Source organism: Pithys albifrons, chromosome 5 (assembly GCF_047495875.1).
Source record: "Pithys albifrons albifrons isolate INPA30051 chromosome 5, PitAlb_v1, whole genome shotgun sequence".
In the NCBI taxonomy this organism is placed as follows: domain Eukaryota; kingdom Metazoa; phylum Chordata; class Aves; order Passeriformes; family Thamnophilidae; genus Pithys; species Pithys albifrons.
Window position 1 is genome coordinate 60,633,574 of NC_092462.1, and position 27,871 is coordinate 60,661,444.

The 27,871-nt window shown below is 41.4% G+C and overlaps 1 protein-coding gene across 4 annotated transcripts in view; it reads right to left on the reverse strand.

Moving 5' to 3' along the window:
- Positions 1 to 27,130, reverse strand: part of C1QTNF7 (C1q and TNF related 7) — a 50,466-nt gene extending 23,336 nt beyond the window's left edge. For 2 of the 4 annotated variants that reach the window (XM_071556780.1, XM_071556777.1), the window contains exon 1: positions 26,951 to 27,130. The gene's annotated coding sequence lies outside the window, so the exon portion shown is untranslated. Of the gene's footprint in view, positions 1 to 5,717; positions 5,731 to 12,042; positions 12,242 to 26,950 lie in introns of those variants that run through there. The other 2 variants (XM_071556778.1, XM_071556779.1) reach the window with 2 other exon arrangements.
- Positions 27,131 to 27,871: the final 741 nt, after the last annotated feature.

Consider the following 27,871-nt stretch of genomic DNA (forward strand, 5'->3'; position numbering starts at 1 on the left):
CACATTCACTAGGTGAGTACAGTGCTCTCTTCCTGGCCAGAGACTGTGTGAGGGAGTTAGTCATCCTGGCAACCTGCAGAAAGTGTTTTATTATCTGGAAAGCAACTCTTTATATGTGTGCAGAACTGGCCCCACCGTTTAAGTCCTAAGGTCCATTTGCCACGGCTGAGTGAGCTTGGACAGTGACAGTGAAGTCCTCGGGACTGTCACAGCAGTCGATACTAACCAGGGCTGACCCTGCTGAGCATCTGCGATCTGACGGGATTGGATGGCAGGGAGGCATTGAACTGCAAGGGGACAGTCCCTACTGAGACTTGAACTCAGGTCCTTGGGATTCAGAGTCCAGAGTGCTCTCCATTACACCACAGGATTGCCCCACTCTTTATATAGGAAATATATTAACATGCCAAGAAACATTAGACTTTTAGCCTTTAGCTTCATTTTGTTCCAAATAATTAGCTTTCTGAAACTGCTTCTTTTCTAGATACTGAAATCTTGGTATATTGTTGCTCCTTTAAATGGATCTAGATAAATATCAAACCATAAAAAAACAACAGCAAATTATAGATACTTTTAGTTTAAAAAAAAATTATCAAGCTGAGATTGAAAGTTGGAGAAATTAAATGAAAGGGAAGAATACCATAATAAAGAAATACAAGCTTTTGACAAACAGTTATTAGACTTAAGAGATTCCCTTATTCTTACTGCTCAGGAAATGTACTTACTTTTCCCACATAGAACATTCACAATACCTTATTTAGTAATATTTCAAGAAGCATCTGGCATTGAGTGCAATTGTTGCAATGCTCTGGCAGCATGCTACACTGTAGAGCAAACACATTAGCATATTACAGGGATGAAAATAAATGGTAGAAGACTCAGGAAATTTTCTGTGCAAGGTGCAGCTCCTGCAGCTCCTGTTACCTCCTGCTCCATGGAGGATTCATGCTGAAATGCCATTCTTCTGCCTTCTACTCCTCTGACTGAAAGCACAGGCATTTTTTTTCCTCTTAATCTTTTGCGGGTTTGTGGGGGGGGGGGTTTGTGTGGTTTTTTTTTTTTTTGTTGTTGTTGTTGTTATTGTTGTTTGGTTTTTTTGTTTCGTGAAAGAGTCATCAACTTCAAGTACATTGTACATGTTGCAATGCATCACTATGTTCAAGCAATGATGTGATTCAAGTGCGGGCACATATATGGTTTTTAGCATTATGCAAACTATAAGCACAGAAGCTGACTCAGATTGGAGGTGTAGTAATTTTTGAATCATCTTTAATGGCATGAGTAGACTTGGAGAGAGCATAATAAGCAATCTAGGACACTTTTCTATTTGAGTTTGCTAGAAAAATTCCTATGCGAATGGTTTTTAAGTGAAACAGTTTTCATTAACAGGTGTCAAATACCACCCTGAATGTTATTAATGAGATCAATGCAGTGATCAAATAATCGTTATCAGCATTTCTTATAATAGGCTAAAATAACCTTTTCATAAAGGAAATAAATAAAACAAATTTTGGTTCATGACATAATTGCTGGGTGTTATGAATTCTTTTTATTTAAAAACACTACACAAACTATTTCCAAACATAGTAGTACATTCTGGAAATAAAAAGACAAAACTGAGAAAGCCTAAGCTGACAGCAAAATACTATAACAAATAAAATAAGAAGTGTGAAATACTTCACAAAGTTCACTAAAGACTTTGCAATTGCTGTCTATTTTTATGGCCAAGGTGCTCAGTGTCAATAGCAGAAGACCAAAAAAGAGAGGATAGAAGTAATGAAAAAAAGGAAATGCATTTTTAAATAATGCTCAGTAAATGCCATTATTATTGGACTCTTAATAAGCATTCAGATAATTTTTAATACCCTGCATATATTGTCCATGTCTATTGGGATGTGATGTAAAATCAGTGGACTAAATTACGTTCTCATTGGCACTGGTGTAAATCCAGAGTAAGTCATCGGACTACGTCATGATCATTTCAAGGAATAATCAAATAGAAATTGGTCCAATGTTCCCTGACTCTCTTGCACTCCTTTGAATAGGAGCTACTCATAAACAGATAAATGAGAACATCAAGCTCACTGCATGCCCTCCACTTGTTAATAGGAGGGAAAATAACATCACAATGTTCTTCCCCACGTGCCTTCTTAGTAGACCACCTCTTAGTATGAGAATTGCAAAGTACTGCCAGCCTCGATGATCCTGTGTTCTAAGAAAAATGAAAGTGATGGGTTTGTGGAGCAGAGGCAGTGTAACTGAAACCTGAAGCCATCTACCACCCAAAGGAGTGCCAGGGGACAAGGGAAGTGACGTATAAGTATCTGATCATGGTCAGCTCAAAAGTAAGGAGAGTGATAAAGATGTAAAATGAGAGAAAACTGCCACTGGAGGACTCTGAGTGCTGGGCACTGGCATAAACAAAGATTTCAGTGGCAGAAGCAGGAATTATTGTTCAAAATTACAAACCGCAAGTCCTATCCTGGCCAAAGCCCCAAAGTGGCTGTCTGCCTCCAGGTGCTGAGGTCCGACTTGCACCTTGCTGCATTTAGTGTGACATTGCATACAAAGTGAACAGGCTGGGGTTGCCTAAACTTCCCTTCTCCAGACACACGGGAATCTAATGTACAAGCTGTTCATCTATCTTATTTCCCAGCAGATACTCAGGCTCTCTGAGCCAGACTCACCATTACCTTGCCCATGTAAGTGAGCATGAAGTGGTGCCTTGAAAGACTATGGTGCATAAGACACACAGGAGGGAAAGCATTTTGCCTTCAGTCTTCATAAAATAGTGCTACACCACAGTCCAGAGGTGGATCAGGCCCTACAGAAATAGCATGACTGAGCAGTTGCAGGCAGATATGGACCTTTTTACTGTGGATTTTATTACCATGGATCTGTGTGTCACAGTCCAGCGGTGGCAAAGTGAAGACACCTTTAAAGCCCAGACCTGGTAGAAGGGCTTTGCATTCCCAAATAATTGAAAAACAGAGCATAAGCCACACAGGCAACATGCCTGGCACGAGGTTTATTTTTACTGTATGACTTCAAGCACTGGAATGTGCTGAACCAGTTCCAGAAGGGTTAACGCTTTCATGCCCCACAGCCTGGCCAGGCAGGACACCCACAGTGTATCCTCACTTTCTTCATACCTCAGTTACCAAAACAGCCATGCCTTTCCTGCCTTTCTTAGCTTACTGTTCCTTTGGGGCCTTCTTGAATTATTGCTCCCACACCTGTTACTTCTCCTTCCCCTTCCTTGTGCAGTTCTGTCCCGAGAAACTTTCCCTTCTCCACAGGAGCTGAGTCCCACTGCTGCCCAGCTCACAGCACTGACTGGGCTCCCCAGCCTGCCGTCAGTAGGCCCATGTGAACTCAGATGAATAATTTCTTCTTCCACACACTGAGAAATCAACACGCTTGTGTTCATCACTTGGTTTTTCACCTGGGGAAGTGTCACCTTGCATTACCTTCAGAGGCAGAGACACTTTTTGTTTCTCAGAGCAGAGCTAAGCAGCTAACAGACATGTGAGAAACCACTGGTACTGACAAAAGGCAGCACTGCTGGCAGATTCTTGCTTATGTGCCCCTTGAGAATTCAGAGAAAGTAGGAAATGTTAGTACAAACAAAATTTATTTGCTGTTATCTATCTGCTTTTAGCAGATCTGAATTATGTGCTCTTTAACCAAGACTCTAAAATCCCACTACTGAGCAAGCACAGCCACCTCTTTTCATTTTAAAACTTTTGCAAGATTGTAGGACAGACCATGTTGTGTTTCATCCTTGTTTTTTTAATGTTTCTTTCTGATGGAAAAATTAAGAGGCTACTACTGGAAAACTCTATAATAGAGACAGGACTTTTCCAAGGTCTGCTGTCACAGCTTTCATTTTTTTCCAGTCGATGCCACTTTGACAAGTGAGCAGATTAAGACAAGTCCTGATGCCCCACAGACTTCCACATTGCATCTCTGTCCTGTATGTGGTTCTTTTATCCAAAATGTTTCAGTTTTATTTCTAAAATCAATTTTGCATCTCCAGTCTAGGCAGGGACTTTGAACAACTTCTATTTGAAGAGACAAGTCAGTTGAACAAGAAAAGAAGTGTTTGTTCAGGAACCAAGACAAAGACCAAAACAGTTTGCTCAAGGGCACAGAGGAGTTTTCCAGCAATGAAAGGCTTTAACACAGGTACTCACTCTGCAGCTTTACCATAAAACACTTTCTTTGTTCAGAGTAGCAATAAAACATCACAGCTGTGAACTCATCATAACCTCAGTTTAAATTTTAAAAGGATGTCTTTTAAATGAAAAAAGCCCCACATAATCATCTTCTTTAACCTCTCACTATCCATGGGCTCCATCTCTCTCTCATAAGTGACCAAGAATTAGTATTTCTGTAGTTCTAATAAGAACCCATTGCTTAGCAGCATAACCCTATCTCAGTCACCACCACAGATCTATACCAAGCAGAACAAATTTATTCATTAGATTTACCCTATGTTTATTAACAGCCCAGCTCAGAAAAAGAGTCAGTGACAAAAACCATCTGGAATAAACATAATGGAAAACAAACAATGTAATATATTCCGTCACTCCAGCCTAATTGCAGTGTTTGGTGCAAATACAAGTGACAATTTACAAGCCAAACTCTTATTAAAAGGAAAAATGAGCTGTGTGGGGAAGCACAAATCAAAGTAACTAATCAACACAGACAACACATTCAAAGATTTAAGAGCCAAGGTACAGCAGTCTTTTATGCCTCCTTGTTTTCAATTTGGGAGACCTGCTGTGATGTTGCAGTACATTATACATTATATACCTACTTATGCAACACTGAGGAGAAGCATGTCTCTGACTGTTGCCTTATTTTCACCAGCTACAGCCTGTGACTTTCAGGTTTAAAAAGTTCTTGTACTATCATTTAAGCTGGGAGCAAGGTGAACTGTCCAAGGCAACAGCTTTCTTTTAAGGCAAATCTCCTCGTTTAGCATATAATAAAAGCTTGAAATTATGGACAAAGTTAGAAGAGGTTGGATTTAGCTAAAAGCAATGCCAATCTGATATAAAACAAGGTCTTACTGAGTGAATTGGTTCAGCAAGAGAAAAAGGAAAGAGATCTCTCCTTCCCATGCAAGAATCTGAACAACACATGACTGCTGTCCATGATCTATTTCAGCTTGGAAGCTGGAACTGACTCATTAGATGCATCTGGTGTCCCCAGGGAAGCAAGAGAAAACACTGGCAGCAATGAAGAAAAGAGGGTAGAAGCCATCTAAGCACAAATCAACCAAACATCCTATCTCCACTAGAGCATCATCTTCAAGAACAGCATTGGGCATCTGCATGGAACCTGAGCCCTCAAGGACATAGCACAGTGGTACAGTGCTACAACATATAACACACTGTTGATTAAGGGAAAATAATCCATAATATAGAAAACACTACCTCAGACCAAGAGGAAAAAAATTAAGACTTCATTACAACATAGGGCAACAAGCTAGCATTGCAGTGAAATCAATATAAGCAAATCTGCATACAGAAGCATGGTTGTAACTGCCATAAACATAGAAAAATATGATTTATAAAATCCTACACTAAGAAATTGGGTTAGTGAGGAGATGCTGAAGAAGCTTTTTTTAGTCTATGATAAAAAGAGAGAATGAAAAAGGACTACACCAAAAGGGATGAAGATACCATAAGACCCACATGTTGCTTTACCTGCCATAAGGAGGGAGACGACCAGTCACTACCACCCCATGTGCAGAGGTGCCTCTCTGGACTTTCATGTGCCTTCCTTGCCTGGAAGGAGCCCAGATCCTTTCACACTTTGGAAATGGCCCTGTAGTTCAAAGACTTTCTCTCATGAGATTGTCTTGGAAGCAACCTTCATCAATGAGAAGGCATTTCATATTTCTTCCTGAACCTTTATTTTTCTGGAACAGGGTCTAGTGCTTTGTTTCAGGGTCCAATAGGCTCTGAAAAATAGCTTTCTCTCAACCATAATGTAGTCTTAACAGGAAGGCTGAGAAGATGAAAGCTTTTGTTATAGCTCATGTCTATAAAAATATAGAAAACTTAGTTTCTGCACCTGCTGTTTTGAGAGAGAAATAAGAGTAACATTCCCTTCTCCTTGAAGAGGTGATGTCATAGATGTGACCACAGTGGTATTTATCCATTTAAGAGGCAAGGTGCAAAGTTAGAGAAATACACCCCTGAGAATTTTGAAATTTCAGTGCTCCATAAAGGTAAAAAATATTGCCAGCTAACTGTAGAGCCATCTCTCCAGAGCACCATCTGTATTATCTTGAAAATCAAGATGACATAGCTGTTGCTGACCTAATTTCAAATGTAATATTCACAGCGTAGATGCACTGTTGTGATGGTCTTTGGCAACACCTTCATCCAGGCATCTCTGCATGCTATTCACCTGAAACTATAATTTTCTTCAACTAGGAAGATAAATACATATTTCCCTCATGTGCTGAGTTCATGTCTATTCTTAAAAAAACAGTTTACTTGAGTCACCTGTCAAACCCCACAGCTATTGTGTTCATTTATGTCCTTCTTCTTCTAACCACTTTGATTTAAGCAGGGATCCCCAAAAGCTGTAGTTGTTTTCTCTTTAATTTCCACTTTAGCTATAGAAATTTAAATAATGTTCAAAAGTGGATATAGATAAAGGAAGGATGACTCCCCATTTACAGATTAAAAAATTATAGGTGTCTGTGGTGTCTGTCAATAATTATAGTGACAAAATATCTTAATTATCTGTTCACATGGATTCTTGTCCTCCTGTTATATGACCATTGTTGGTCAGTTTGACTAGGGAATCTGAACATTTTCCTACCTGAAGAAGGAGTGGCCATAAATACAAAGCATTTTCTTTAAGGAGCAAAGCATAGCAGCCATGGTATGGACAACCCAACATAGTCACATAGTATCCAAATCTTCAGCTTTGTACCTGAGGTTTATTCTGCCCATCTGGGATACTCAGACATTTGTTTTGGTAATTCTCAAGGATGCCTAGCCCAGATTTTTTCCTCCAAGGGAGGAGATTTGGGGGACATGGTAATGACTGTACAGATAGATGGGAGACTGTCCATGCACTGAGGCAGTAATCAGGGCATATTGAGAGTGCTCTTGCTATTGCAACCACGTCATGCTGAATCCGGTTCCCCATTGTCACAGAAAAACCCCCAAACAGTCCTAATGCTTTCTTTTGACTCCTGGAACTGTCACTTTTTGCCACGTGCACCATCAAAGACTTTCTGTGCTGTCAAGGATCTGAACTACTGATAACTTGCAAAGTCAATTTGTGGGGAACACTGAAACTTTTCTCAGTGTTTTCAAGGACTTCACGGGGACAAGGTAGCTGAGATACTGAGCTATCTCAGTGAACTATCTATCAACAGTCCCTCAAGGCAGAAACTACTTGCTAGAGAATCAGCTGATAAACTGAAGGGAGATGGCATTCAAAGGAAGAATTGTTTTAGTTGTCACATAGTCTGCCTCAATATTATTTTAGAAAAAGCTGGATGCAGATCTTACATTAATGTAATTGCAGATTTCAGGAAACATCTCAAAAGCCAGAGAGGATATCTTAGAAATATAACAGAAATAATTCCCTCTGGAATATGAACCCTAGAAGATTTTCCTCCCTTCCCTTTCCCCTTCCCCAAACCCAGCTGCATTTGAGATATCAAGTGTATTAGTTACTTCACTGAACTTCAGAGGTTGGAAGTCACTCAAAGTTGGATTAACTAACATCAATTGATAACTAAGGATGATGATATCAGTTCTAGCAGGTTCACAGCAAAAAGTCCATGTTCCCATTGCAACCCTCCATTGCAGCAGGTCACTTAGAGCAGCTGACAGACTTGCTTTACATCTGCAAACTGGCATGGCAATGCCCTGCTCCCTTGCTGCCAAGAGATTTTTCATTACGGGCACCACAGAACTGGTAACTGGTCTCAGCTCTCCATACAGGTCACATGTGGATGTTTTGCTGTTTATGGTCACATGGTCAGTTTTGCTGATTGTTTTGTCAACATACGCTGAGAACTTTCTGGCAGGTTTGGAGGTTTTGTTTCTGCCTCTGACCCTATGGGAAGATTATAGTCACACAGAACTGTGGCAAGGATTAAAAGCTGTTTTCTTTCCCTCTTTACAAAGAACCTGTTTATTTATGCATGGCTATGAAGGGACACATACGTCCAGGATTCAGAAAAACTACCTTCAGTTTTCTATACCTTCACAGACTTATAGTATGATCTCAATTCTGAAGTCATTGGGTCTTGCCTCAGTCCTCACGTCTGTCAGGCCAAGGGGAGGTATCCAGGGAAATAAATACATCTGTGCTCAAGTGTTGCACCAGACCAGTAAAGGATAGCAGGGCTTCACAGAGAGAAAGAGCTCTTGAGACAGACACAAGAGAAGTCTGTCATGCATCAGAATGTAATCATATTGCAAGGATTTATTTAGGAGAGCCACTCTCTGAGTTATGCTGCTGTCAGGTAGCAGAGTACTGCCTGTGGATTTTGAAGTATTTGAACATTTGCAGTCTTTAAATAATTAGAATTGTCAGAAAGAAAGACAGTTCATCAATCAGAAGTTTTCACAACTCCTTCTCACTTGTATGTAGATTTCTAAACCTGAAAACCTGGTATTGTCAAATAATATACTGAAATAGAACCCTTCAAGAATTTCCTTTTTTTTTCTTTCTTTTCAACTCTACAGTATTGCATACAGAAAAGATCTTAAAACTTTCAAAGTGGAACTGGAGGAAATGCCCTCTTTTGTCAGACTACTGGATTTGTCAGTCTACTTTTGTTTTGGGTAATGAACAGTCCCAGAAGATATCTGGGTGAGGAAACCACCAGGAAATACATAACATTAGGCAGTAATTAAATGCAAGGCACTAACTAAAGCCTTCAGGCTTTGCTTACATGTGGGCTACTTTGGTTGTGCCTGCAGAGATAGGGATTAGCCACTGAAATCCAAACAGGTGGACAGTTTGATCCATCAGCTCTGCTGGGACATGCTGTCTCCATCAGGCCCCGTCTTCATTCCAAGCCTTCTCTATTCCAGGCTGAACTCCAGCCATGGTGCTTGTGGAATAAAGAGAGGCTGATTTGCAGTGCAAAAAGAGGAAAACGTGTATTCTAGGACAGCTTGGCATTAGGGATTACCTTATCCTGAAGAAGTGAGAAAGAAGAAGGTTTCAAGGATTGGAGAAAGGGGGGAAAACAGAGGGAAAGAGCATATCCTGCATCACCACTGAGCTCTTCTAGCACCCCTCCAGCACTATGAACACTTCATCAGCCCCATTCTTTCTCAAAGGTTGAGGCAAAAGCTCCAAATCTTGGTTGAAATGAGGCTTTCTTTTCTTTCAAGTCAGGCTGATGCCTTGTGCAAGGACTAAGTCCATGCAATAACATCTCTTATATCATTATAATTAACAAAGCTTTTGACAACTTGTGCAATAATTCATACTTAAGACAACTAAGTCAAGTTTAAACAGTTCACACATGTCACAGGCTGTCTCAGGCGATTTCTTTAAAAAGCAAACTCTTCAAGTCTGAAAGTCAGACAGAGAGATAAAATAACTACAATTTTAGACTAGTAAATTAATATCCAATTGCAAAACATTTGGATGAAATCTGTTTATATCACTTCTTTTCCTTGAAAAAAATGAGTTATCTTCTTATTTGAGATCTATTATTTCCATTTGTGTTCCAAAATTTATGCCTGATTTAAGATCTTATGTTCTTAGATTTTCTACTCATCAGATTTCATAGCTGTACCTCCTGAAAATGAAAGTTTAGAATAAAGAAGATAAAACGATTTTGCTCAGTTGTTTCCATAGGCACTGCATTATTTCCTCTGAGAAATTGTGCAAGGGGAAGATTTCAGCCAGCTCACATTATACATCAGGGTGAGAATGCAATTCACAAGTGGGGCAGGTCCTCTGTTTTTGTTTCTTGTTCTCTTAGAGCTCACACCAGACTAGTGCAATTTGCAATTGGTTTGTAACTTGAAAACACAAGTTGAGTAATGGCATGAAAATATCTCATAACAAATAATACTGAAAAACATGTGGTTTATTGGTTTGCAGGCTAGGAAGTGACATCAAGCATCCAGACATGGATACTTTTCATTTAGTGTATCAGTTCTGCGTAGCAAGAGTGCATTCCTCTCCGTAAAATGTATGCAACAAAGTATTTAAAGATGTTCAGATTCAAAGCCATAACCATCTGCTTATCACAGACATCTGTTGCTTCAAAGCAAAGGACTATATGAAAGGTTCAGAAAACTTTAGAACTCAAAGGAAGCATTTGCCAAGGGACTAATGGAACACATGAGATACATAAATTCAAAAACTAAAACAAACTGCTGTTTTCTCCCTGGAGTTCAATTGCACCAGCTAAGTATGAGAGAGTTGTGTTGCAAAGAAAAAAGCTCTTACCCTTCCCTGTACTGAAAATTAACCTTTCTGGCATTCTGCAAACACACTTGAAAAGCAACATCTTTTTCCTCCATCATCGGAGGAGTCTGAATTTCACACCAGCCCCATTCATCTCTGACTCACTCCTGTCAGTGCACCTTCAAGATATGATTCTTTATCACTCTGCAAACTTCCTTCTGCAGATCCTTTCCCCATTCTCTCACAGGGAGGTGACACCCCAGTGTCATTGGAAGCAGCACACCAAAGCTCTGCAGCCCTGTATGTCTATTAATTTTGGCACCCAGGTCTGACTGCCTGACTGAAGTCAAGGAAGGCCTTCCATGAATTGTGGGCATCTCCAGTAATGGACAGTGCCCCTTTTCCCACACAGATCTTGCATTGCCATGGAAATGCAAGAGGAAGGTTGGGAGAGGTGGAAAGCTGTTTAGAGCAGCATCCATGTTCCTCTGAGCCCCTGAGGCAAGAGGTGATTGTGGTGGTGTTTCTGCAAGAAGTAAAGCTGCTATTGCCCTGTGGATCAGTGACAGATTTCCACTGTGAGGGTTGGAGGGCAGGGTTTTCACCTTTCAGACATGTGGATTTGGAGGGAAGGGCCTGCCAAAAGTTACTGGGAACTGCGAAAAAGTGTGAGGTAAACTGAAGGTGCAAAGTCATAGTGATCAAGTGCTTTTGGAAAGGCTACAGGGACTGCAAGGGGACTAGAAGCTCTCTGAACAAGAAGATACCGAGAATTCTGAGTGCATGAAATTTTTGTGTTAGGGTAATACCACCTGTACCTGGCCAGTGGAGCTAATCAAACTTCCATTTATTTATCACCATATCTACATACTGGTAGCCATCAAAATGGCAACGAGATTCTCGCAGGCATTTCAACATCTATCTGCCAGGCCTATTGATGCCAATAATTACATGAACTAGATAGAGAACAAGGAAATATTTAATGACCTTTAATTACATTGTGACGCTCAGAGAAAGCAGTAAGTTCCAAATAACCAGACACAAAGTGATTATTTTAAATATGAGCATAAGCATAAACATATATTTTATAAAGCAATAAAAACATTTCTTCTGTCATTTAATTTTCCTCTTAGTCACATAATCTGTGATCCCTTAGACCTCACTATAAAGCACATGGAATCCCAGAGACTACAGGTTCAACATGGGGCTACATGCAACTTTTGGGTTCACTGACGTCACTTTATAAACTGCCTTTCTGCTCTTTGTTTTCCTTTGCACATTCTTTGAATTTCCCTGCCAGATTCCCATTTTTCTTGAAATTAAAGAAATCAAAGCAATCAGACAGTTCTCTGTGTCGATCACAAGCAAAGAACAGAAACAGCCAGCGATCAGAAAGGCAAACAGAGCTGCCTGAGGCGTGTACAGATTCTGCTCTTTACTCAGAAAAAAAACAAGGTAAGATATTTTTTGTGCTGGCATGCATGCATTATTCAAGGGGACAGCAGGATAATGACATTACTAGTATTAGGAAATTCATCTGAAGTTTAGAATATCTCAGAGTATTTATGAGGCAAGAGTACATACAAAGTTTGCTTCAGCTAAGTAAAGCCCTTTACTTACATGGCTTGAAAGAGCTTCCAGCAGCTGGAGCCTCTGACTTGCACTTCGTACAGATACTGTGCCTTGCTGAAAACCTCCTAGCTTTGACACTGGAGACAGCACATAAGTCACTGGTGCTTTAAGTTGATAAATCCTTTAAAAATGCTCTTAGATGTTTTTTTATCAGTGGTACGCACTGACAGTAGACTGCAAAGCAGAAAGCCTGTCTGGTGTTATGAGGAAAGTGTTCCCTCTCTGCTGAGTCCAAAAAAAAAAAAAAAAAGAAGCCCTTGACCTCAACAACTAGAATAAATCTACTGTATCTGCTGGCTCTTTTCTGAATGCATACTTGAGCAGTAACATAAGAGCGAGCGATGGGAGCGCAGGAACCGTGGCATGTGTGCTGTGTACCAGGAGGGTATGTGAGCAGTGCTTCCAGTGCAGGCACAGTGAAAAGAAAACACAATACACGTTTTTGGATTTTAATTTTCTCCCATATTTTAAAAATAAAACAAAGATGACAGGCTTCTCTATTTCAGTTTATGGCTCCCAAGTGGCAGTGCTCTCAAGCTCTGTCCCCCCTGCTGACATTCCTTGTCTTCCAGATAAAGTTACTGCTCACTTTCTATTTCAAACCTCGAATTTTTTAAAATCTCTCTGTATCTCAGCCAGGAAATGCAACCTAGACAGAATTTTAGTATTTGTACATCAAAAATGCAATGAATTGCCTGCGAGCAAAACGAGTGATTTTCAGATTTTTTTCATCCTTCAAAAGATCTGTTTGCTTACTTTTTTTTTCATTTCTCTCTCTCTCTTTCCTTCTGTTTACTTAAACTTATTAAACTTCATAAAAACAAGCACAGCTTTCGGAACAAGTCCTCAGTAGAAAAAATAATGAGATGAATAAGAAAATCAAAATAATGATGTAGCTTAAAATAAGTGTGTCAAGTTTCAGGAAAAAAAGAAATTCCTTGCTCCATCATAAAATTAAAGTTTCAAGAATAAAGACAGTAGTTTAGATATAGTCATGTAATTCTCAGATGATGAGGGTTTTATGGAGAGGATGAAAAACCCCCCATATTAAAGGAATGGCAAAGATAAGAAAGAAAATCAAAGTACTCATTCATTCCATTGTATTCAGTTGCAAAAGAGGGAAAAAGGGAAACAAGCTTATCAAACTTTAAAATATTGTAAATGCAATTTTTCCTGGCTTTATGAAACATAAAGATAAAACAAACAAAAAAGCCCTCAAACCTCTTAATAAACATTTCTATCATAAGGATATAATAGTTTTTAATGAAGAATGATCAAATTATCTCTTTTGTCGTGTGTTTTTCCCTTTGTGTGACAATGGACTTGAAAAAAAATCCCTTACACATTTTATAAGTGTTATCAAGGTTTTTCTTGAACCTCAGAATTGGGTTCAGCTTTTATTGTTGCTTTTTTTTTTTCAACTTTATTAAGACACTAAAACACATGTACAACTTCAAAGTCATTTATTAGTAATTAAATTGTCTCTCTCAGTTGTAGCTGACTAGTAACAGTGATATATCTTGTTGAACGAAAGAAGCCTGTTTCAATTTAGTTTCCATTTATATCCATTTCTTTTGTCAAATACCAAACCCCCGAGTCTACAATAAATTAATTTGGGCTCTTTACAGCTTTTTCTGCTATTTTCACCTTCCCTTTCTTCACTAACAATTTCAAAATAGGAGGCACTATCAAACCATTTATCTTGAATTTCAAATTATTTGCATTTTTTTGTTTGGGATTTTTTTGTTTGTTTCTTTTTTAAAAATAATTAAAATACATGTTTTAAAGCTATTGCTTTAAAAGGAGTGTGAGAGCAAGTGTTGTTCTTAAGATACCACAACACCTTTTCTCTGCAGTGAACTGAAGTTGCACACCTGGGATACACTTCCACAGGTGGATGCAGATCTGCCCTGCTCAGCCACACAGAGGTGAGCCTGATGGCACCTGCCCTGCTGGACATCTTCCCTTTCTGCTAAACCATCAGCAAGGATGTGTTTTTTCCCTCTCTCACAGTTCATTTTTCCTATTTTTAGAAAATAGCTGGGATTTTTTAACTTTTGCTCTTGTTTTAGGATGCAGAGAGCTCGTGACCTGAGCTGCTGCATGCCCAGGGTGCAGTGAGCTGTCCCGGGAGCGGGGCATGTCAGATCCCATCCAGCTTTCTCTATGTAACTACAAAAGGCTAAACTTCAAAAACTGCCTGGGAGCTGTGACCTGCTGCTTTGTGTTTTGAGGCAAGCAGAATATGTACACCTAACTTCTGAGGACCAAACCATGTTGTTTTCAGTTCTGACATCTAATACACAGCACTAATTTGAGCGCCAACTGATTACTCTGAGGCATGACTCGGTTTCTGCCCCAGGGGTCTGGCTTCTGACTGACAAAGCAACAAGCCATTGGGCAGTGACCTGCAGGCCCCCAGGCATGGACAATGTCATTTCTCCCCAGCCCATGTCAGCCACACCCCAACTGTGTAAGCCCTGCAAGCCTCTGAGTGCTTCATTTTACTGTGGCCATGTGCAGTTTTGTCTCATGACTTGAGGTATCTGGTCACTGCTTTACTGAATACTGTATTTGCATTCACAACTGTTTATATAGGAGTTAAGAAAACAGTTCCCAAACTAAGGGTCGCAATTACAACTGCAATTATGAATATGCACGTGGAAGCTTGGCTAGGACCCCAGAAAGAAAAGTATGAGATGTAGAATGAAGTCTGTCTATGTCATGATCAACCACATAAAAAGTGTTAAAAAACTTTTTCTTATTATTTTTTTTATTCCCTCCCCAACCTCCCCCGAGGAAGTGTAGACCATGATATAAAAATTAATATCTCATGTTTCATATTCATTTTTCAAATATCACCCAAGAATTTGGTTGGGCTGTGCTGGCTGCAGACTGGGAGTGCTGCTTTGCTGGCATAGCACTGTCTCTGAGACTCTGAGAAAGTAGGTCCCTGGGTGTGATGTGACACAGTCCATTAAACTACCTTGGTCAGAGTTTTTTGAAATCAGAGAATTTTATGCATAGCTTTAAAAAAATTGGGCATCACAGGGATACTCATGGCAGTCACTGTTATTTCCAATGTCAGCTCACAAAGCTTTTGCAAAGGCTGTGCTTTACTCATGAAACATGCCACATACACAAAGCCAATAGGAACCACAATGCTTAGTTTCACTATTTCATGTAAAGACTGGGCAAGAGGGACTGAAACACTGATGCAGTGGTGATGTAAGATGACATGGAAGGTAAATGTGAGCTAGAGAGCATATTTCCCAACATGGTACTCTTTCATTACCTTTAGATGGTTCATATGGAGATAAGTTGTGCCACTGACTGGATGCACAGTTCTAACTAAAGTCACCTATACTGTTTCTAGGATCAGCCTAGGGTAACAAGTAGCAAAGCGCTTTTGGCAGAGGCATCAAGCTGCCCTGAATCAGTTCAGTCCATCATGGCTTGGTCTGTCCCTGATGGAGGCAGGCTGTGTTCTGCAGAGCTGTTCTGGGGGTGTGCACCATGGTCTCCAGTGCTCCAACAGGATGTATTTGCAGAGGTGCAGTGTTAGAACAAATCACAGAGGTAACTGATGAATTAATTTCATCCAACATCTGCTCAAAGCAGTTCTAATAATTTGGCAGCTGTCTCTGCAATGATGATTCTATTATTCAGAGGTTTCCAATCCATACCTGACCTCTGTTACCATCCCCAATAACAAGGACATGACTCAGTAATTATGATCCAGAGGGGTTTTGCATTCTTTATTGCAGGTAATTGCAAACTCCTGGTTATTACAACAGCTGGTCACCCAATCATTTGATTATATTTATTTGGCACAGAAGCCAAAAAATAGTACTTCATTTTACAGGTGTGGACCTAGGGCACAAGGATGACATTTGCCAGGGATCACAGTCTGTGCAGGGTAAGACACTGAGTGGTCGTCTCTCAGGGCTGGCATAGTACAGGCTGTCAGCTCTCTGTGCATTCCTGCTATTAGTTAGCTGTTACTTTTTAATAGCCACCTTGCTATTACAGATCACTTTTTGAAGCAAGGGGCAAGGTAACATGGCACTTGTGAGAAGCCAGCTATGTAATGGGTTCCAGTGCTGAGGCTGAAAGTGGGGAAAATGAAAAAGTGCTAATGCTGCTGCTGTACATGTGGTAGGCAGCTGTACTAGGAATCATCAAATGAATGATTCTTCTTAAAAAAGCAGCCTTTCTGACAGTCTGGAATGGGATACAAATTAGCAAAAGCTGGTCCCCATGATCTCTACTGCTGTCAGTGAAAATTCATATTGCCATGATCAAAAACTCTATGAAGGCGGGTATTGCTGTAACTTGTTTAAATTGAAGGCCTGTAAAAATATACTTAAGACACCAGCAATCAATTTTGATTTCGAAATTCAGTTCATACATAAGGAGGGCCTGGGAACAATTGAAAGACAAGATAGCTTTGTCTTGAAAGAAAAGAATGTTTAAACAAGTGGCTCATACACATGACCCTCACACTTCAACCTCACGTCTAGCTTTTGGTGAGTAATTCTGTTTTATACATGGTCTCACCATGGTTACATAAATGGCAAGTAGCTAGAAAATGATGTGTTACTTCTGAGAAAAATGAAAAGAATATAGCATGGGCCACAGATGATGCTTCACTGGTTCTGCTTCCTGGAGTGATCCAGTTAAGCTCCTTTGCAACCCTTATGTGGATGTCCCATATTGCCAGTCCCAGCTCTGGACACAGTCCTACATACCTGCTCAGGCTTACCAAGCCAGCCAAATTTGTATGGCAGCAGTTTCTCACTTGAGGGGAGATGCTAATGGCACTTGCTCATGTAGTCTCATCTAGTGCAAGGACTAGTGAATAATGAGCAAGACCTCAGGAGCTGCAAATTCCTGTTGATGTTTCAAACTACACATTAAAAAAAGGAAGAATTCTGACTTTTTAGTTTATAATTTATTTTAGTCTAACATTAAAATGTAAAAGCCAAATCTCCTTTTTAAACCTGTAGTGTCTAATATCTTGTCTACATGACTTCTCAGTGTTGAGATCTGAATGGCCAGCCCTTAAGCTGATACAGATGGTGCACCAATGGCAAAGGCAGCATAATTAATTTACAGGAGCAGAAGTTCTGGCTCAGAACTATGGGGAAGCATATATATTCCCTTTCTAGTCATGTGGGTGCCACTGGAAGATGACTCAGGATCCGACAGCTACCATGGTTTTATATCCACATCAAAGTTTATCCTTAGGCCTTCTACCATACCCCAGAGGGCAGAACATTTGGTTTTGAATGCTTCACTGAGCTACATAATTTAGGAACATCAACAACACATAATATTAAAACCCATCAAAAGCAAGTCTCACTCTCAGATACAGATGTCATGAGCCTGCACTTGAGGAGCTGTGTGATCTTCCATTTGAGGGTCAGAAAGGGTTTTTTATTAAATTGCCTTGCCTTTTAGATGTCAGACAACATAGACAAAGCCTGGAGATGCTTTAAGGCAAGGACGTTCGCTCTCTTCTGTTGTGGGATGTATCTTCAGCCAAAAGCAAGACTCATTTCAAGTTCTGCTACTACAACAGAGGTAGCAAGGCAAAATAAACTCCCTGGGAATTACAGAGGAGGCTTTCTATCAGTAGCTTGTGTCACTTCACCATCACAAATCTGCTGCTTATGTACCTGGAACATGATCGTAAAACATTATGTTTAATCTTTTGACAATTTAAGAAAATGGTCCTTTATGCACAGATCAATTCTCCCAAAAGTTAAATCTGTAGCCTCTTCTTCTCTACAACCTTGAAAAAAACAATCAGAAATAAAAATTAGGCCCCCAGAATATCATATTCGAGATATATCTGGGAATTTGGAAACGCTTTCTTCCTTCAAATTTATCCCTCTTTTCATCAGGTCTGAAGGGAGGTTGAGGTTATTTCAGGCCAAGCTATGTAAAATATCAAAGTAAAATGTTCTTTTCTGGCAATGAGCAGCAATCAGACTCCTTCCTGTAAGTACAAAGCTTTCAGACACGAGGGTATCTCTGACCATCCCTTATGGGTACAGACTGAGGGAAGGCACCTCTTTGACTAGGTAGAGGAGAAGCCACTTACAGTGTATATCATCATTTGATCTGCAGCCTAGTTCTCAAGAAGTAAAGGGCTGCATCACTGGTACAAACAAATGGAATGGCATTTCTTCATTTGGGAAAAGGCTTCAACATTGACAAGCAGATTGCAGGTTTGCAAAATAAACTATTGCTGGTGGTCCCATTGCATGTAGTTTAAAACTGTTAGAGCGATTAGACTTATCCAGATTGAGTTACAAAAGGGGTGTTTTCTTCATTTTAAGCCAAAAATCAGAATTGCTTCAGGTCTGTTCAAGCTCAGTGTTCCAGTTGTCTTGAGTTTTCTTCTCAAACACACTGTTTTTCCAGCTTGCTTTATGCATATCAGGTATGGAAGGATGGGAGTGTAGTAACTGGAGCCTCTAGAGCACTTAGGATCCTGATTCCTGCACCTACTGCTGCTGTTGACACTAATCCTGCTTTCCTTCTGGTTTTCTTCTATTCTTCTCACTCATCCCTTTAGCCTACCTGACAATTGGGCTTGAAGAGAAGTTCCTTGAAATCCTGGTACATTGTTTAATCCTACCATTCAATAGAAATAAGGGAGGAGAACTATTTCCTGTCTGCTCCAACTGTGGGAGATACTGCTTACAGCAGAAGAAACTGCTCAGGAGTCATTGCAACAGCATCTCACAATCTTATCACTATTCCAGTGTAAAGCTTAATCTCCCATGACCCCAGCAGAGAGCAGCACACAAGACTATTTTTCATTTTCTTTCAACCCACTCAGCTGCTGCAACTAAACCTGAAACGCCAAATGTCCAAAAGCAGTGTGCTATGCCATGGCTGCAGTATGGGCATGTACATCCCTGGGGTTGCAAGGGCTTACTCTTGTGTGTGAGACCCGGGCTGCAAATGGCCTGTGCCATTGGGTCCCTTTCTGCAGCAGGGGCACTGGCACAGGTGGAATAAGGAGCACTGCAGCATCTACTAGGCAAGGACACCTAATTAAACCCTTACTTTTAAAAGTGTAGCTGAAGAAATTGGTGCAGCTGTTTTTTTCCTATGTAATCAGGCTGAGTTTAGCCCAGCAATTTGCAGATTGAGCTCAGTATTCTTCCCAGTTTACACCCTGGGCAATAAACCTGTAACCACTAGGGTTCAGGCAATGCTGTGCTAACGAACTGTGCTTCCATGTGCACCTTATTCCCAGTTGCTCAGCAACCCACCACCCCTGGGACCAGCCCCACTGAGCCTTGGTGTTCCCAGACTGGCACCCCAGGGTGGGGGTCAATGGGCTGCTGAGCCCATTCCCTCATGAGGTATTTTGTGCTTTGTGGATACCCAAGTGTTTAGACCATCCTGCTGCTGGTTGAGGTTGCCTTTTCCCATCACCTTTCACAGACACATAAGGCTTATGCTGTTAAGATCTTTTTAAGGCTACTGCATTGGTTTTACTTCATTGCTGCTGTGCATGGCAGACATGCTGCAGCTGGGTGCCAGCTGCCTGGAGAGGAGCCTTTTTCATGAACAGCAACACAAGCTATGAGCAGTGGGAACTGAGTTCTGAAGCGGGTGTCAGCAGAAGCAGGGCATGCATATTGGTTGTAGGACCAGAGTTTGTGTATTTTTTGTATACTGGATGGCTCACTCTCTGTGTATGTGCTGAAATACAGATGATCTGAGGCTGGCCATGACCTCCAGCATTGACACAATACAGGCAAAGCCAATAATTTCCTCAGTCTGGTCTGAAATGTGCTTGGACTCAGGCCCCTTCCATCTATGCCCTCAGCCATGTTGTGGGATGAAGGGGATACAGTTTCCATGCAAGCCCATGGCACAGTCCCCACTGACAGGGCTTCCAGCATGGGAATCTCTGGCACCAGGCTGCCTTCCAGCCATCACTCCCAGGCAGCCAGGAGGGAAATAACATCCCCAAAAGCAAGAAGGGGTACACTGAGGTTTCCTCCAAGGCCTGCCTCTGGCACCCATGCCACAGAGGGCTGCAACATCTGTTACATGTAAATGTTCTGAAGGGCTAAATGGATAAATATTGGAGTTGTTGATGAAAGGAAGCAGTGCCAGCCACTTTTGGCCAGAAGAACAGGAATACATCCCATTGTCTCAGATTGAAAAGGCTTTGGATGTTTAGGACATGCAAAAATTAGAGGGAAGGAAGCATCAGTAACGATACCTGACACATATTTGCTTCATTCATAGACAAATTAACCTTAATCATCCAATTTATAAATCATCTTTAAGTGAAAGGGCCCCTTCTCATCCCCCACTGCTGCATATTTGGGGGATTAAGTTGTTTGGTTTTAGTGATAAATTAGAAACATCTGCTTCCACTGACAGCCTGGAATGGAGGCATGTACAGGAACGTGGCCGGCTGGGCTGGTCTGCTGGGGGAGGATTCAGTACCAGGGCATGGCCCTGCCCACCTCTGGCCATGGGATCCAACAGGATCAGACTGTCCCTCCTCTGCACTGAACTCAGTGGGGCAGGGGAGGTGCATGCCTGCTCCTGGGCTTGCTCAGGATGGTTCCTGGGGAGGTAGGAGCAGCAGTGAGCATCTCCAGCAGTTTGCTCTCTGCAAAGCCTTGCTTTTAAGAGTGTCTTGGCCATTCTTTTGAGCAAGCAAAACTGTTTCTGCTATGGGATCATCAAGTCTTAATGTCAAGGAATCCAAACCTTGTGCCAGAGTCATTGCAGAGGTTGCTCAAGCATGAGCAATGATGGCAATGAGTTGCCTGGCCAACCCTTCTGATGAAGAAAATGGTCCTAATTGAGGGAACTGATGTTTTACAATCCTTGCATATCCCTGCAGAGATGATACAACATTGTGATTGCCAGATTGGAAAAGACCAAGACACATATCACATGAAAATACCTCACTTGGGCATTCAACATGTGCAGAAGATATGAAAACAACCCTCCTGCCTACAAGCTGTTGTCTGCAGGAGGGGAAAGCTGGGGTTGAATCCTGCCAGATACAGCCATCCAAATATAACCTGGGCATCCCTGGAGCCGCACCCATGGCAGACCCAGTCTGAGCATCTCCTTATGGCACCCACACAAAGGATTGTTTTTACCTTGGTGTATCGTGGCTTTCACTGCAGAGGTTTAATACACGCCCTGTTGGGCTGCAGAAACAGATGCATTATGCACAATGTATTTTTTTCCCCAGCTTTTGGTAATCAAAATTCTCAGACAGAAGCCCTGCTCTCAAGGACAGAGCATGACTGCAGAAAGGGAGAAAACAAGATGATGGGTGGTTTCTAACAGCTCTTGTTCCCAATACGCCTTTTTTTTTCTTGTATATTTTCTCCAGGTTAGTTTAAGGATTATCGACATTTAATCCAGATTTTACTCTCATCTATCAGACCAATCAGAGCAAGAAACTTTAGATTAGGCTCTCAGACCAGCTGTACAGAACAAGTCCTACAAGCTGGGAACCTCCTGGTAGTGCAGGAGGCACTGCTCAGGTATGACACAGGGCAAAGTGTGTGTATTTTTGACTGAGAAACTCCAGGCACAGAAATTTTGAATCAGGACTGAGGTGTGTGGCCTGTCAGCATGCAAGGAGTCATCCTAAGTAGTACTGCAGCAGAAACTCAATTCTCCTTAAAAAACTGCAGGCAGTCTGCAATGCAGCCTCTGAAATCCCATTCCAATGTAAAGCAGCACCATCCATCTGTAAAGCTTAAAATACAGAGAAATGTAGTCCCTCCACTAGAGAAACAAATAAATACTCTTTGCACAGAAGGTCCATGAAGGCCATGCAGCACAGCCCCTCTGAGACCCTAAGGGCCTCTCTGGGCAGAGGGCAGCTGCTTTCTCTGGGGGTGCAGGAGAGAAGGGAGAGGTAGTAGGACAACCTGTTGCACAGCTAGCCAGGGCCACTGATCCTGCTTATTGTGCCTAAACTGTTTCCATCAGCCTGACTGTGGATGTTACTTGATCTTTGCATTCCCATGAGGGACACTTGGATACATAATGATGTTGATGATGATGAATTTGAATCAGTAAAGAGCATGTTTTTTCTTTATTTTCTTTTTCCTTTACCCAAGATAGGGAGAGAAGTGAAAACTCCCTTCTTCCAGGAGGGGAGCAGGAGCTATGATCCAATAACCAAGCCTTGATGCAAGCTGTTTTTTGGAATATAGACCAGCCTGTTTCTCCTCCCAAAATCACTGCCTCTCCCTGGAATAATTTTTCACTGCCCCACCTCAAAGCTGGTGCTCAGAGCTCATCTGCAGACATGTATCGGCACTTTCTAGCAGGAATGTCTGCACTGAGTAACATAAACAGTAACTCAGGAGAGGCTAAGGCAGCCTCTGTTTTTCCACTGGGAAATCAGCTCTCAGGAAGCTGAAGAGTGCCTTCCCACGTCATCTGAGCAGGTTACAGGATGGTACATCAACCACTATGATTTTGAGGGGGAATGGCTGCCACAAAACCCCCCTCAGAAGCCCCCTGTGAGGAAGTGGTAAAGGGCAGCTCGTGGATAGACACGGAGAGAGGAGGAGGGAAGAAACACACACCAGGAAAATGGAAGGACTGTGAAAAGATGTGTGGGGATTGGGAGGGTGGCTTATGCAGGGCTATGATCAAAAGCTGTCCTCAGGTTTAGGAGCCTAAGAAAGGACAGTATCTGGAAGATAACTTTTAGAGCACATCTGTGCAGAGCTGGAGCTTATAAAGACTCAGATTAGCCAATTGCTCTGTAAAGTAAATATCAACATGGTGTTTAGAATAAGGGATGGATGCAGAGAGTAGTCTAGGTGATTTTTTGCACTTCCACTGTTTAGTGACAGTAAAAAAGAATTTGGAAGAGCAGAGTGGGATATGTTAGGGAGGTGGGTTCAACCCCCAGGTGCATTGAAAGGCAGCAGACTGGCGCTGTGCAGGAACATCAGTGCAGGGCTAGCAAGGCTGGCGTAACATCAAGTTTTTATAGACTGCTGAAAAGGGAAAAGACTAGCAGTCATAACTGCTAGTGAGAATAGCAGATGCATGTTCCAGCACAGTGAGAGTCCTCCTCCAAGAAAAGGGAAAGTTTTCCTGGAGAAATCCAGAAAAAATTCAGACTTCTCTCTTTTTTCAAAAGGGTAGAAAAAACAAGGGGGGGTCCCTCTCTCAGCAGCTCACAGATCAATGAGCTGTGATGACAGGACTCTCATGCTGGCCTGCCTCCAGCCACAAGGCCCATTGGAGCAATGGAAAGAGATGGGGTGAGCAGGCTGAAGACACCTTTTCAGCTCTGCCCTTTGACCCCTCCTTGGTTTTGTAGCAATGTCACTTCTTGGTTTTATTGCACATTTTTAAAACTACATTTCATGTCCCACCTTAGCTATTAATACCTCTCCCCTCTAACTTTTTCCTGAAAGAAAAATACCTTATTGAAGAATGTAGCAAAAATTGAGAGAAATAAAACAGAGTCCATGAATCACAATTCATGTGAAAAACTCATTCACTTACCAAGCAGTTCCCTTCCTTCTCTGGCTTTAATCTTGAACTCTCGTCAGACGTTCCTGTTTGTTGCAGGATGTCTGATTCTGGGTTTGGGGTCTTTCCAAAGGGGAAGGGGAGAGTGCGAGCTGAAAATGGGATGTGTGGCCTGATGGTGTCCAAACACAGTTAATTATTTCCATTAAATCTTGTTTGAGATTTGGCCTCCACTCCTGTAGTCTGCACCCCCTTTGGGTCTGAGAGATGTGATACTTGCACAGATGAGGAAGACAAATCCAGTAGACAGACTGAAGATGAGCCAATACATTTACGCCAGCACAACATATGGACTATCACATCTCTCAGCCTAGGAAAGATTGCTCCTCACAGATTTCTGCTAGGTTTGCCCAAACTAACTGAGACATCCCAGTCAGTGACACTTTCCCCCTTTTTCCCTCTGGATTATTTTATAACCACATCCCTAACACTGCCAGGAGAGTTTTCCCATTATGCATAGCCTATTCTTCACCTTTAAAAGTGTTCCTCACTATCTTCTGTGATAAGAATTAATTTTACTCTGAGTAATTCTGTCCTTCCCAACACGTATACCTCACAGAAATATGTAGGCTGTTTGATTATATGGCCCTGCCCCCCCTCTAAGCTTTGGTGAAACTGTAAAGTATCTTTGAAGGCTTGAATCAGATGCTTTCTGTTCTGTCTTCATTGCTTTGAGATTTCTCATCTACTTCCAGCATCAGGAGAGGGTAGACAACCAGGAACAGATTCACACTGCTTTTCCAAATTGAAAAGTAACTCCTAATTTATGAAGAACATGAACAATTTATTTCAGCATTGGGAAATCAGGGTAATCTTGATTCCTTCTTCAGCCCAACGGAGAAACTATTCTACCAATCTGTGCCTCTGACTTTAGAGAGACTGGGAGCAGAAATGACTACCCTTTAATGATAGTTGCAGCCCAATGTCTGTAACTAAAATGTAAATCTGCCCACTAATTATATCACTTGCAGCCTTTGTTTTTCAGATAGAACCATGAAGATGAGCCAGCAAAAGGTCTAGATTTCTCTGTCAAGGCAATCATGATTGTTTTGCTGTCAAATAACAGAGAAGTCACTTCAGCAGTAAAAATTAAGTTTGATCTGTCCTGTGTCTGTGCCAAACAACTTTTGGGAATCAGAAACACTGGTTTTTTAATGACCTTTATCTGTATAAAAAGTCGCAGTTTTAGGATTTTCACTCCTGTGTGAGTTTAAGTTTGTCTTGTCAACATAAGTTGCCATTTTATCCTTTGCAATGTGTCCCTTCGGTAACATGGATGTTATTTGATCATGCAATGACAGCATATGCAATGTTGACATAACATCTGTTTAAGGACTCGGGAAATTAGGCTTACTAATGCATGGGACAGACCTGTGAATGGAAATGTCACGTAGAATTAATGATGTAAGTCAACTCTGTGAATGGGACAGAAGAGCTTCTCCTGTAGGCACTCAAACCCAGCCCTCAGAAATGTGGATATTTATCTACCTTCTCACCTTGTCACTGTGACTGAACTGTGAATAAATTCAACAGTGAAGTGTGAAGATGATGGAGGGAATGAAATAACAAAACACTACATTCTTTGTTTGCGTCATTCCCTTTCATTGCTCCTGAGCCAGAAGAAGCCCCCATGTCTGAGATATTCAACTTCAGAAACCTGACTGTCTTTTGTCATTAAGCAATATGGAGCAGGACCAGCTTTTACCATCTCTACTCCCACCAATCCTTCAGATTAGTGGGGTATCGTAGAGGAAGGACAAGAAATAGGCAACCACTGAGAGAGGAGAATACATTTCCCAATCCCTACTCCACACAGTCATCACCCAGGTGACACCTGAAGGAGCGTCCCTAGCTCTACCTTTCCAGAGTTCAGTGCAGATGGTGATGGTGGGCTTCCCACTCAACACAAACTTAACCTGAGGGCAGCTTCAAAGTGACCCAGGATTTTAGGATTTTCTCTGTGACTGCAAACAGGCATAGCAGAGACTCCACTTCCAGTTTTGATTTTCTGCACTCTTTCCCCTGCCTGCCCTGCCCCATGTTTCTTAACTCTTAAATGCATTTCCTATAGCATGACCCATGGGGACAGAGCATCAGGGGGATTCACAGCCCTACATTCTTACCAGGGTAAGTCTGCTCCAGTAGCGTAGCTGAAGTTGTCCCAGATCATGGAAAAGAGGGAGCAGGCATTACAGAAAGAAGTGATTTTCTGCCTCTTGAATGCAGCATGCTATAGAAGACAATAGTTGTGTGATTTCTGCAGCAGGTTGCTGTTATTGAATTTCCATAGCTTGTACTGCTCCAAGGGCTGTGGGTAATGCTGCGCTCACACCCATATTTTCCTAAAACATCAGCCTGAAAATCTTCATCATTTCCTTGAAATTGAGTGGATTAGAGAAACTAGGCACCACTGCGAGTATCAGGTTTTGGGCAGCTGGCACACAGGCAATCCTTGCCTCAGCCTTGCCTAGGTAATGGTAACCAGACTCCCACAGGAAAAAAGACAGCAAGAAACCACTAATCCATTTACACTCTCACCTACCCAGACCAAAGTTGTAATTAATCACTTTCACTGGGCATTTCATTTGTATTTAACAGCACACGTTCTCTCCCCAGCCTACACATAGGCACGAAGTACACTGCTGATAGCAGGGGAAGCACACAAAGTTAAATGACATTAAAAAAAACCCAACCAAACAGAAGAAATACACCAGCAAAATAACAAATGGATAATTTGTGAAGGTTTAATAAGTTAAATGCAGGAGCTTAACTTTGCAATAGAATAGTCTTGAAGTAAAATTGTTTATTTGGTATTTATAAACTCTATTTTTTTTTACCAAAACAAGTTTCTATGAAACCATAGCAACAACAGTTCAAGTGAAGATTTGGAATGATGATGGAATCATTCACAAGCAAAAGAACCAAATAATCTCTGGTTTGGGTTAGTGAAATGTAAGATTAGCACTAAATAGAGAGAAATATTTCAAAATATTTTAAGTAATTTAATCACCCTAAACCCTGTGAAAGGTAGACATCTAAAACTGTTTTTCCCCCCCAAAAAATTACATCTTTGATTTTCAAAACAATCTGTTCTTCTTACTTTCTGATGGGAATGTTATGTACATAAATGTCCAGATTTATTAGTCTTCCCTCACAATACAAGGTACATGAACAGATTTTTACTGAGACTCTATTTCTAACAAAATAACATGTATTCCAGCAAAAATATGCACTTTTCTGAAAGATCTCCCTATTTTTGTTCCCTTTTACAAATGAATTTTAGAGAAGTCAGTTCAGGAAAGTAGAATCAGTTAAAACTTACCTTCACCCATGAGTAGATGACAGTGGATTTTTCAGAAAAAGCAACATGCTCCGTTTGGATAGGGTAAGAGTTGTAAATTCAAGCCAAGAGGTAATTTTTGGTGATTCAAAATCCTTTAAAACAAATTTAAATGCTGTGCTGGCAAATAAGGTACTTTGTGAAAAGATATCTGAAGCTTGATGCTCTTGCATAGAGTTTTGTAACTGTCTGTCTCAGCTAAATAAGCTCTTGCTTCTTTCCTCGGCCATTTGCCAACTTTTGTAATTTAAAGCAACTGTGAGCTTGCTGTAAAACTCTTTCTGGAAGGAGCTCAGTGTATACCATGGAGCAAGGAGCAAGCATGAGCTCCAGACTGACGTGGTATGACAGAGTCCTAACAGGACATGGGGCATATCCTCCCCGAGGTAGCGTTATATCATCTTTGGAAAGCTTGAGAGGCTACACTGTCTCCTTCTTGGTAAAAGCACAGGGAAAAGGAAAAAATCATGCTGATTCTGGCACGTAGTCCCCTCAGCGTGGGATTTGGGAGGAGCAGCATCTGCCTCAAAGTGCAGGAAGAAGCAACAGCCTCAAATACATAAAGTGCTCAGAGCTCCCAAAGGAACTTGGATCCCAAATTGGCCAAAAGACACCAGTCCATTGTCTGAGGCTTAGGGAGCAGGTCCTGGGGTTTTCTTCAGGGTTTCCTCTGCTAGTGTAATGTGGGGTGCTAGTGTAATGGGTTGGTTGGGACACCCAAGCTGAGGGTCATTGCTGAGCACAAGCACAAAGATATTGATTTTGGAGACTTTCAGACTTGGCATTTTGGAGAGTTTCAAAACACACTCATGGCAACAATCCTACCTTCTGAGACACTCTCAGGTTTTAAGTAAGAGAGCCATAGTTTTCAAACGCATCCACTTGCTGGGCATGGCTCTGTTC